This window comes from Bombyx mori, chromosome 13 (genome assembly GCF_030269925.1).
Source record: "Bombyx mori chromosome 13, ASM3026992v2".
Classification (NCBI taxonomy): Eukaryota; Metazoa; Arthropoda; class Insecta; order Lepidoptera; family Bombycidae; genus Bombyx; species Bombyx mori.
The window spans coordinates 10,797,596-10,807,295 of record NC_085119.1 but is presented as its reverse complement, the minus strand read 5'-3'; the positions used below and the strand labels follow the sequence as shown (position 1 = coordinate 10,807,295).

Here is a 9,700-nt window from a genome sequence, read left to right as displayed (position 1 = left end):
GATTGTTTTTCGCGGCATAATAGCATCGGGTCAATGACATCACACGTAATATTGTGAAGAAAGTTATTTTTACCAAACAAAACGCACTGCAGCGTGCTGTGGCTATAGTGCAGCAGTCACATAGCAATTTTACGTTCAATGTTTATTGTTGGTTTTAACAGAAATACTTTGTGCGACTGTATTTCTTTCTGTCTTTCTAAAACAAACCATCTCGGATTCCCTACTCTTAAACTACAAAAAATACTCTCACACTTGAACCTTTCGTTGCGCCATTTGGATTTGAATAATAAGCATTTTTACCATACTCTATAAAATATAAATACGAACAGAAGCTACCAAAAGTGCAATCTGCTTACTCTATTAAGCGCTTGTATGAAAAGTACACAATAGGTTAGCTTTTCGTTAACTTATGCCATGTTCATAATGTTAGTTGATAATGCTTTGGCTAGGCCCATACAACACTTAGATGCTGTCTCGTCTTGTGTCTCTTCTCTGATTAGGTCGTTTCTTACCCCTAGGTCTCTAGTGGTCTTTATTCAAACAAGGCTTGCGGAGGGCAATCAGCGGTAGACAATAGGTTGGCTGTGTCTTTGGCATTGCAGACATCCATCAGCCAGTGATGATACCTATACCTATATTAGTAATAATACATCTCATTTTTTTATTTTTTTCACCCTATTTGAACTGTTGAAAATGATATCGTAGATCCTCCTCTAAAGTTGGTACTAGACAAGTAGAACAGAGATATTAATCACCCCGGTACGAATATACCAGAAGATAGAGAATATAAAATATATAGACAGAAATAAGAGTTAAGTATTTAGGATCAATTTGACTAACGAACTCTATTTTTCATTAATGTGCAAGTAGTATTTTTGCCGTTAAAACTCCAGGAAGGTTTCTATTAGAGCTGTAAATTGCGATGGTCACCCATCGTTGAACCGAATTTGACAAGTGTAACAATACCGTGACGAATTTATACTTTAACAATTGTGTTTTTACATTTTACGTCTTACAAAAAATGCCAATACTTTCCATTTTAGTCGACTGGTTAGTAAAATTAAAAGTATTTGATGCATTCGAGTTACAGACAAATTATAATGGCAAAAAACCAAAATTATATTTTTTTTCACAAGAAATTATACTAAACGAAATCAAAGATAGCTCACTGACCTTGGCACTGAAAAGTTTCCAAAATCATTTCCCGTGGTTAATATGTAATTAAAATTTTATTGAAATTTTTCATCACACTCCTCATACATGTTCAAATGTGAATTTCGTTCATTTTAAAATATAATAAAACTAAGCTAGGAATATTCATTACAAGTTTTTTTTTTTGGTCGTAAGTTGACAGCACCCGCCATCATCAATATTTTTCTTGCAGATTAAGTCGTCTTATGACATAACACATACATGCGTAAGGCAACAAATAATTTGTGAAATCAATCAAATTATTGTAAAAACTACTATTCGAGTGCTTAGCGAAGTCACACTTTAGCACAACCCCACTTTTTCATGAGGGTATTGCGAAAGACGACTAACTCGTTGATTACGACGAAGAGCTCGACGAGCGAACTTGCCTTTAGACACAGCTCATTGAGTTTCTCACCGTATTTTCTTAGTGGATCGCCATTCCGATCCGGTGGTAGTTTCTGCGAAGTTTTTTTCTTTCTGTGAGCAAATTCTCAAATTGAAGCCGTGAGCAAATTCTCAAATTGAAGCCGTGAGCTTACCTACCTCTCCGCGCATAGCTGGAAAAACCCCTTAAAGCTGCCAACGAATATGTAGGAAAAAAAACGACGAATGGGCAAAAGTGCTATCTAGCCATTGTGTTCCAGTATACTACAATCGCCAACCTGCATTTCCTGGTAGCAGGACGTATTGTGAGACCGTAAACGTCAACTATCACTCATTAGTGCCGCGAAACATTCATTCCAGTTCAAATGGTGGAACACCGATTGTAAGATTTTGACACCATATCTTTAAGGGGTGGCTGGCGGTCTAAAAAAATTGTGATGTTAACCATTTAATACCAAGTACTTTTTTGCTCATCTGTACCGAACATGAAAAAAAAAATTGTTAAGAAATATGCGAAATTTGTGAATGAACTTGTAACACAAAGGGTGACGCAGATGAGGTCGTTGGCGACACTCGAAAATGAAAGGTGGACGAAATCGAAGGGAGTGATCCCGTTATCCACGGCCGGACTGAGATGGAAAGCTCCCGTTAAGGCGTTGCTAACGTCATGCGATGTGATCATACAACAGTGACTCAAACGCCATAGATAATAGAAGAAACAGTAAGTGCATAAGTATAAACATATTGAATAAAATATGTATTTGGTCTTATTTCGATAATTATTATTGCTCACCGTCCATTGTTAGTTTTTTTACATACTTGTATTTTAAATTAAAAAAAATACATTATTAGTTCACTATAAAAAAAATTGATAAAATTAATAAAATAAAAAATAAAAATTCAGAAACTACGTCAAAGCCAAACTATCGGCGACAAATAAATAATATCTTATTATTGTTTGACTGTTTTAACTTCACATAGCGTGGGACTAGTTTGTGTGTGCTGCAAACTATCTCGCTGGAGTAACTGTACTCCTCGTCAAGGACGTTCCGACGGCCCACATGCTCGTAACACTCACAACAGTTACTGAAGTACGGAAAGTGTTGTGCAATAATATAATATTTTGTAATCTTAAACCTAATTTATTTAGTTTCCTTTGAGTTTGCGAACACAATGTAGAGCTTTCATGACAATTTATTTCAATTCTGATTCTTTTTCAGTTCAATTAATTTTAAGAACCATGAAATTAGTAGTTATTTGTATCGATTAGATTTTTTGTATTTTTATTGCGTATATGGAACAAAATAGTTCGTTCAAAGTTGTTCGTGATGAGAGCACAGTAATCTAGTCGTATTTCATAACAGCTAAACAGAAAAGTATCATTTCACTATCACCCAACACCACAAGTTTGGGTGAATGTAATGCAAATTGTCCACGTAACATGCCGGCGAGCCGTGTCCCACTTAAAGCTAACGGTACGGCGAGTCCTGACCAAAACAACGAGCTACCTACCGCGAGCATGTTTCCGCTAATTAACCTGTAACACTCGGAAACTTATTACGGGTGCTTTGACCTTCGTCATGATTCCCATCTACACAATAGTTGAATGAAATACAATGCTAATTGACCTAAGGTTTAGTTGAGCTTGGCGTTCGGCTCTGAATTAAATGAGGATGACGATAGTTAGTGCAAAACTTGCCTTCATAATTAAGTATAATTTTTTTATCACAGGATAGAATGATAGAACTCAACCGCGACGTGTACAATCCCAAGCTCTTAATATTAAAGGTTATGTTTTTCATTTTCTGCAACATTAACACGGGGACCACAACGGGGCAGTGCAAAGCTACCGTCGCCCGAAGCATGTCGGATTCCCGGATTCAGTCTCGGTGCTTGACCGAGCTCTCGACCGTCCTCGTCGAACTCGTCGATAACAACGTAGAGTTCCGACGAGCAAACTAACCCATAGACACAGCCCACTGAGTTTCTCGCCGGATCTTCTCAGTGTGTCGCGATTCCGATCCGGTGGTAGACTCTGCGAAGCACTGCTCTTGCTAAGGCTAGTGTTAGCCAATTCTCTCAGCCCGTGAGCTCACTTACTCGTCCAGGCGTAGCTAGAATAGCCCCTTAGGCTACCAGCGAATAGGTAGGAAAAAAAAAGAAGGAAAATTAATCCAATCGCAACAACATTTTACATGTTTTTTATCTCTTATAAATTAAATTAAAAATTAAAAATTTGGTTTGGAATACGAAATATTATATTAATTTATGATGATGTCGAGATTAAGAAATATCGTGCACTTGCCAGTAGGGCGTGGCTTGGATTTTGTGTGCGACCACTCAGCTTCATCAATCAAAAATTCTTTATAATCGAGGAAGTTGCGAAGCGCAATGTGGATGACGATTAAGTAACTCAATTTTGAGAATGTTCGTACATTTATAAATATTTACAAAAGCGCAATTTCCGCGGTAATTTAATAGATTAGCTACATTTTTACTTTGTAGACCCTCAGACACAGCCCACTGAGTTTCTCGCTGGATCTTCTCAGTGGGTCGCGTTTCCGATCCGGTGGTAGATTCTGCGAAGCACGGCTCTTGCTAGGGTTCGTGTTAGTAACGTCATCAGGTTTGAGCCCCGTGAGATCACCTACTAGTTAAGGCGACGCTGATATAGCCTCTCAAGGCAATCAGATTAGGTAGGAAATAAAAAAAATAAAAAAAATTGTAGCCTATTCTATCATAGGGTTGTTAGCTATGAAACCTTTTTGCTAGATGGCGTTATAATTCGAATAGACTACGATAAGAATTAAAATTTAAATGAAATACTTAAAACGGAAGCTCAAAAAATATTTACTACCTTGTCGATTTCAACTAGCTATATAGTTTCTTAACGCTTTGCTAAAAAGGTACAGTAAGGCGTTTATCATTAATATACACAAGTTTAAGTCAGCGACATCTACCGGAAATTTTTACAAAGTAACACAAAGTCACTTCGTTGAATAATAATATAACACGATGATTCAAAAAACACATTAAATTTCTCTCCGTCTCTATAGATGTCGCTGTTGAAACTTCATTTGATGTTATTTTCTTTTCTTTTTTGGCCTACGTAGGCGTAGGATTAAAATAATAAGTTGGAATCCGTTTATTCTCATTAAGTTCCTTTGTCGATCTGATCTCATGCCTCAGTCGTCTTACTTTTTGACTATAGACATATGTGGATCTATGCTGTACAGTGTTTTATAAAAACAAAATTGTTAAAAAAACACATGATCCGATTTAAGATCCTCTTGAGGTTGATTGAAAATGGGTGGCACTCTATAACCTTAAACGCGGAGATTGTGTGGGACAGATCCATGAAATAATATCTAATTTTCCAAATAAGTAAAAGCTTCTAAAATCGCAAAGGTGTGTAGGCAGCCTGACTTTTCAATAATAAGGTATTAATTCTGAGAAGTTGTCGAAACAGAACTTAAGCTGTGTATTTAATATAATAAAATTAGAATATATATTATTAAGATTAAGAAGAAGAAAACCTTCGGAGAAATCGGGCTGTGGCACACTGGTATAAAGTTGAATGTGGTCCTATTTGTTTATAGAATGGATGGAACCCAAAAAGTATTATTAATGTAATAAATTAAGCGTATAAATTAGTACTTATAGCCTTTTTTATTTTTAAATTGTAGACGAGTGCGCGTTTTTACTGGTGGTAAAACCTCTTGCGAGTCCGCACGGGTAGGTACCACCACCCTGTCTATTTCGGCCGTGAAGCAGTAATGCGTTTCGGTTTGAAGGGCGGGGCAGCCGTTGTAACCATACTGAGACCTTAGAACTCATATTTCAAAGTGGGTGGCGCATTTACGTTGTAGATGTCTATGGGCTCCAGTAACCACTTAACACCAGGTGGGCTGTGAGCTCGTCCACCCAACTAAGCAATAAAAAGAGAAGCGCTAATGTAATATAATAAATAACATGCAAGTCATTGCTACTTGCATAACACTTTGCTTGAGAAATTCTAGCCTCAGAAACCGCTCAAGGATGCCGAATTTATCTGGTCATAGTAGGGTGTAAAACATTAATTCCAGGTTTGGTATGAGGGCACCCATGTCCCAAAAAACATTTATCCCTAATGTAGAAAAATACTCCGAAAATTTTGCCATTCTAAAGATGATGGATTAAAGCTTGTCTTAGCTATGCCACTGCCTTGGCCTCATAATCACACCAGGAAAGAGGATTACATATGCCGATACATTGATGTCGGTAAAATTATTTGCCACTATGTTTCTGTTTCTGATTTCACTGTTTCAATTACCCTTGTAATAAAAATAAAATCTTGTTTCCGTGCGAACCATTGTGGGTAGGATTTGGTTTTGTTTGTTTGTTTTAACGTCTAATCACAAAAAATGGGAAATAATTAAGTGTGCAAAGTTAACTAAAGTTAACTAATTCAAAGTTTATATTGTTATTTATGCTTCGCTGCTTTTCATACACAACATACGTTTAATGTATAATACATATACCTAATTTAATACAATTAATTACAAATTAAATTACGACCAAGTCAAGTCGGTAGTTGGCGGTTGTTTATATCAGTGGGTGGCGCATCAAGGTGGGTGGTACATTTACGTTGTAGATGTCTATGGGCTCCAGTAACCACTTGACACCAGGTGGGCTGTGAGCTCGTACATACATCTAAGCAATAAAAACAAAAGGCTTACCACCAACCGGGATAAGTGGTGATTGCTCGTGTAGCACATACCATCTGCCAACAGCAATGATAATGAATGATGACCACGACCGCTCTGACAAGAGCGATAAGACAAGAAGATGCTTTAGTACAAACATTAAAATCTTGTTATATAAAAACAATTCACAAAGTTTATATATTTATGGTTGCATCAGTACTAGAGATAGGACATTGTGCATTCGCACAGGTAGGTGTTAACGTCATGCCTGTTTTCGGTGCTGGGCGATCAAACGTTCTGTTAGAAGGTTAGAGAATTCCTCACTTTTAAACCTTAAATGGTTTTTTTTTTACTGGCGGTAGGACCTCTTGTGAGTCCGCGCGGGTAGGTCCACCACCCTGCCTATTTCTGCCGTGAAGCAGTAATGCGTTTCGGTTTGAAGAGCGAGGCAGCCGTTGTAACTATACTTGAGACCTTAGAACTTATATCTCAAGGTGGGTGGCGCATTTACGTTGTAGATGTCTATGGGCTCCAGTAACCACTTAACACCAGGTGGGCTGTGAGCTAGTCCACCCACCTAAGCAATAAAAAAATTAAAAAATAACTATTACATACTCAGAGCCACTAACCTAAATTTTCTCCTGTGTGTTGGGTGCCGAAATTAAACATACCTATGTGATATAAGAATTAATGTCTATTTATAGCAAATAATATAAATTTGCATAATCACTGGTGGTAGGACATTTTATGAAGCCACATGGGTTGGTATAATTTGTCTATTTCTGCCTTGATACAGTAATGCGTTCTATTTTGAAGGTATATCACAGCCGTTCTAAATTTTCTCCTGTAAAAAATTACAAATAACAAATTTACACAAATTAGTTTTTGTGTCGGATTTGTTAGTTGTAAGTTTTGATGATTTTTGCACTTATATAGCTTAGAACAAAATATTGGAGTTCTGAAAATTGCAACAATATTTTTTTTTTTTTTTTTTGCTTAGATGGGTGGACGAGCTCACAGCCCACCTGGTGTTAAGTGGTTACTGGAGCCCATAGACATCCACAACGTAAATGCGCCACCCACCTTGAGATACAAGTTCCAAGGTCTCAGGTATAGTAACGACGGCTGCCCCACTCTTGAAACCGAAACGCATTACTGCTTCACGGCAGAAATGGGCAGGGTGGTGGTACCCACCCTAGGTTGCTGAATGTTAGAACCTCATCTCTAAGTTTCTTCGTTCAAAGTAATATAACAATACTACAACTAAAGTAAGCACTAATGTTGATTTAACTTGTACGTACAGGAAATGCAGTTAATTCCATTATACATATTACAAAAACAGAAACGTTCTATAGCATTACGATTTAAACGAAGGGCAGTATTGACGTCATGACGAAACTAATTTAACAGATTCTTTCTATTCATTAAAATCAATATTAATACGACCAATGATCAATGATGACCGATAGTCGTTCGTAATTTTATATTGGTGGTAAGACCTTTTTTTTTTTTATGATTGAAGGCTTACTGGTGGCCCGGGGGCCTTTCCAGTTTCACCAGGACAGGTGGGCGAGCAAAAGCTCAGCCAGGAGGGGTGGGATTTGCTAACAGCTACCCGAGCGCCTCCGAAGGAGACCTAACAGCTCAAGAGTAGCTGCTTCGCGAATGAATCTACTACCGGATTGGAATCGCGACCCGCTGAGAAGATCCGGCGAGAAACTCAGCGAGCTGATTCATGGGTTAGGTTGCACGGCGAACTCTTTGTCGAGTTCGACGAGTACGGTTACCGGGGTCCCTAAGCCTGCTCCTAGTGTTAGAGCTGAAGGCGTCTAATGCAAAGGTTATTATTGGATCTGATGGATCCGTAAGGACGTGTCTAGGGCGTCGACGGTGACTGGCTCCTGCGTGATCAGGATTTGGGGAGTAGTCAGCGGCGGCAACGATAAGGCGATTATCATGACGCATAGCCTTATCGAAGTACCGTTCCGACGCTGACTTCATGTATTTCTGGATAGATTCGAGGCCCAAGTCGTCGTGTAGGTCAACGTTCCTCAGGAACCACGGAGCTCCGACGGCTAACCTGCAAAAGCGGGATTGTAGAGATTGGAGGGTGTCTATGTGTGTGCGGGCTGCGTGAGCGAACACCACACTCGCGTAAGTCATGACGGGCCTTATGCAAGTTTTGTAAAGTGTCACCTTGTTCCGAAGGGACATTTTACTCCGCTTACAGATCATGGGGTAGAGAGTAACCTACCGAGAATAAACGCGGCACGGTCACGGACTGATTTTATATGCGGGCGGAATGTCATCGATGCATCCAGGGTAACGCCCAGGTACTTGACCTTCCTGGCCCAGGGTATGGGTTGTCTAAAGAGAGTAATCGGAGGTGTGAGACTCCTCCTCCTAATTCGAGAGGAAATCCGTGTGGAGCTTCCCCTCTGAAATAGCACCGCAGTACTTTTCGCTGGGTTGATGTCTATGCGCCATAGGTAGGACCTCTTATGAGTCCGCCGCACGGGTAGGTACCACCGCCCAGCCTATTTCTGCCGTGGAGCAGTTATACGTTTCGGCTTGAAGGGTGGGGCAGCCATTGTAACTATATTGAGATCTTAGAACTTATATCACAAGGTGGTTGGCGCATTTACGTTGTAAATGTCTATGGGTTCCAGTAACCCCTTAACACCAGGTGGGCTGTGAGCTCGTCCACCCATCTACGCAATAAAAAATTAAATAAAAAAAGTAATCACGATTTTTTAAATTATTCGATATGTCCATAATTGTACTCGCAATTTAAATAGTAAGATTCATAGTCATTCGGTTCTACTCGCAGACACGATAGAGTTACAATTAACGTGTGACGTAAATATGTTGTAAAGCATGATGTGCTCAGTCAATAATACATTTGGAATTTTCCAGACTGCTGGCCAATTATATTAAATACTAGCGAGCCGCCCTCGCTTCGCTTCGGAAACATTAAATTTTATTATTAATAAATGATTCCCGCGATCTTAGGGTCGTCGGTTATTGTCCGCGGGTGACGCCGCGGGGCGAAGCTAGTCTAAAAATTCTAAAGTAAAAAAGTAGCCTAAGTTACTCCTTATATCATCAGCTACCTATCAGTGAAAGTCTCGTCAAAATCGGTCCAGCCGTTCCAGAGATTAGCCGGAACAAACAGACAGACAGACAGACAGAAATTGTAAAAAATGGTGTATGTGCCATATTTATATTCATATGCATGTAGTAAGAAGCGGTTATTTCAATATTACATACAGACACTCCAATTTTATTTATATGTATGTATCTAATAGATAATTTATAACATGGACCTAATATGGAAAACAATATTACTAAGATAAGGAACATATTAGTGAAACTACAGTTCTGTCCTTATTCTCTCTCTTGAAATACTTTGAAAAATAAAATTAAATGATCATTCA

The 9,700-nt window shown here is 38.8% G+C and overlaps 1 long non-coding RNA gene across 1 annotated transcript; it reads left to right on the top strand.

Annotated features, from left to right (window-relative positions):
- Positions 1-943: 943 nt before the first annotated feature.
- LOC134200030 (uncharacterized) lies at positions 944-2,334 on the top strand. The gene is made up of 2 exons (XR_009974778.1): positions 944-1,050; positions 1,385-2,334. It is a non-coding gene; the product is annotated as an uncharacterized LOC134200030 (long non-coding RNA).
- The last annotated feature ends 7,366 nt before the right edge of the window (positions 2,335-9,700 follow it).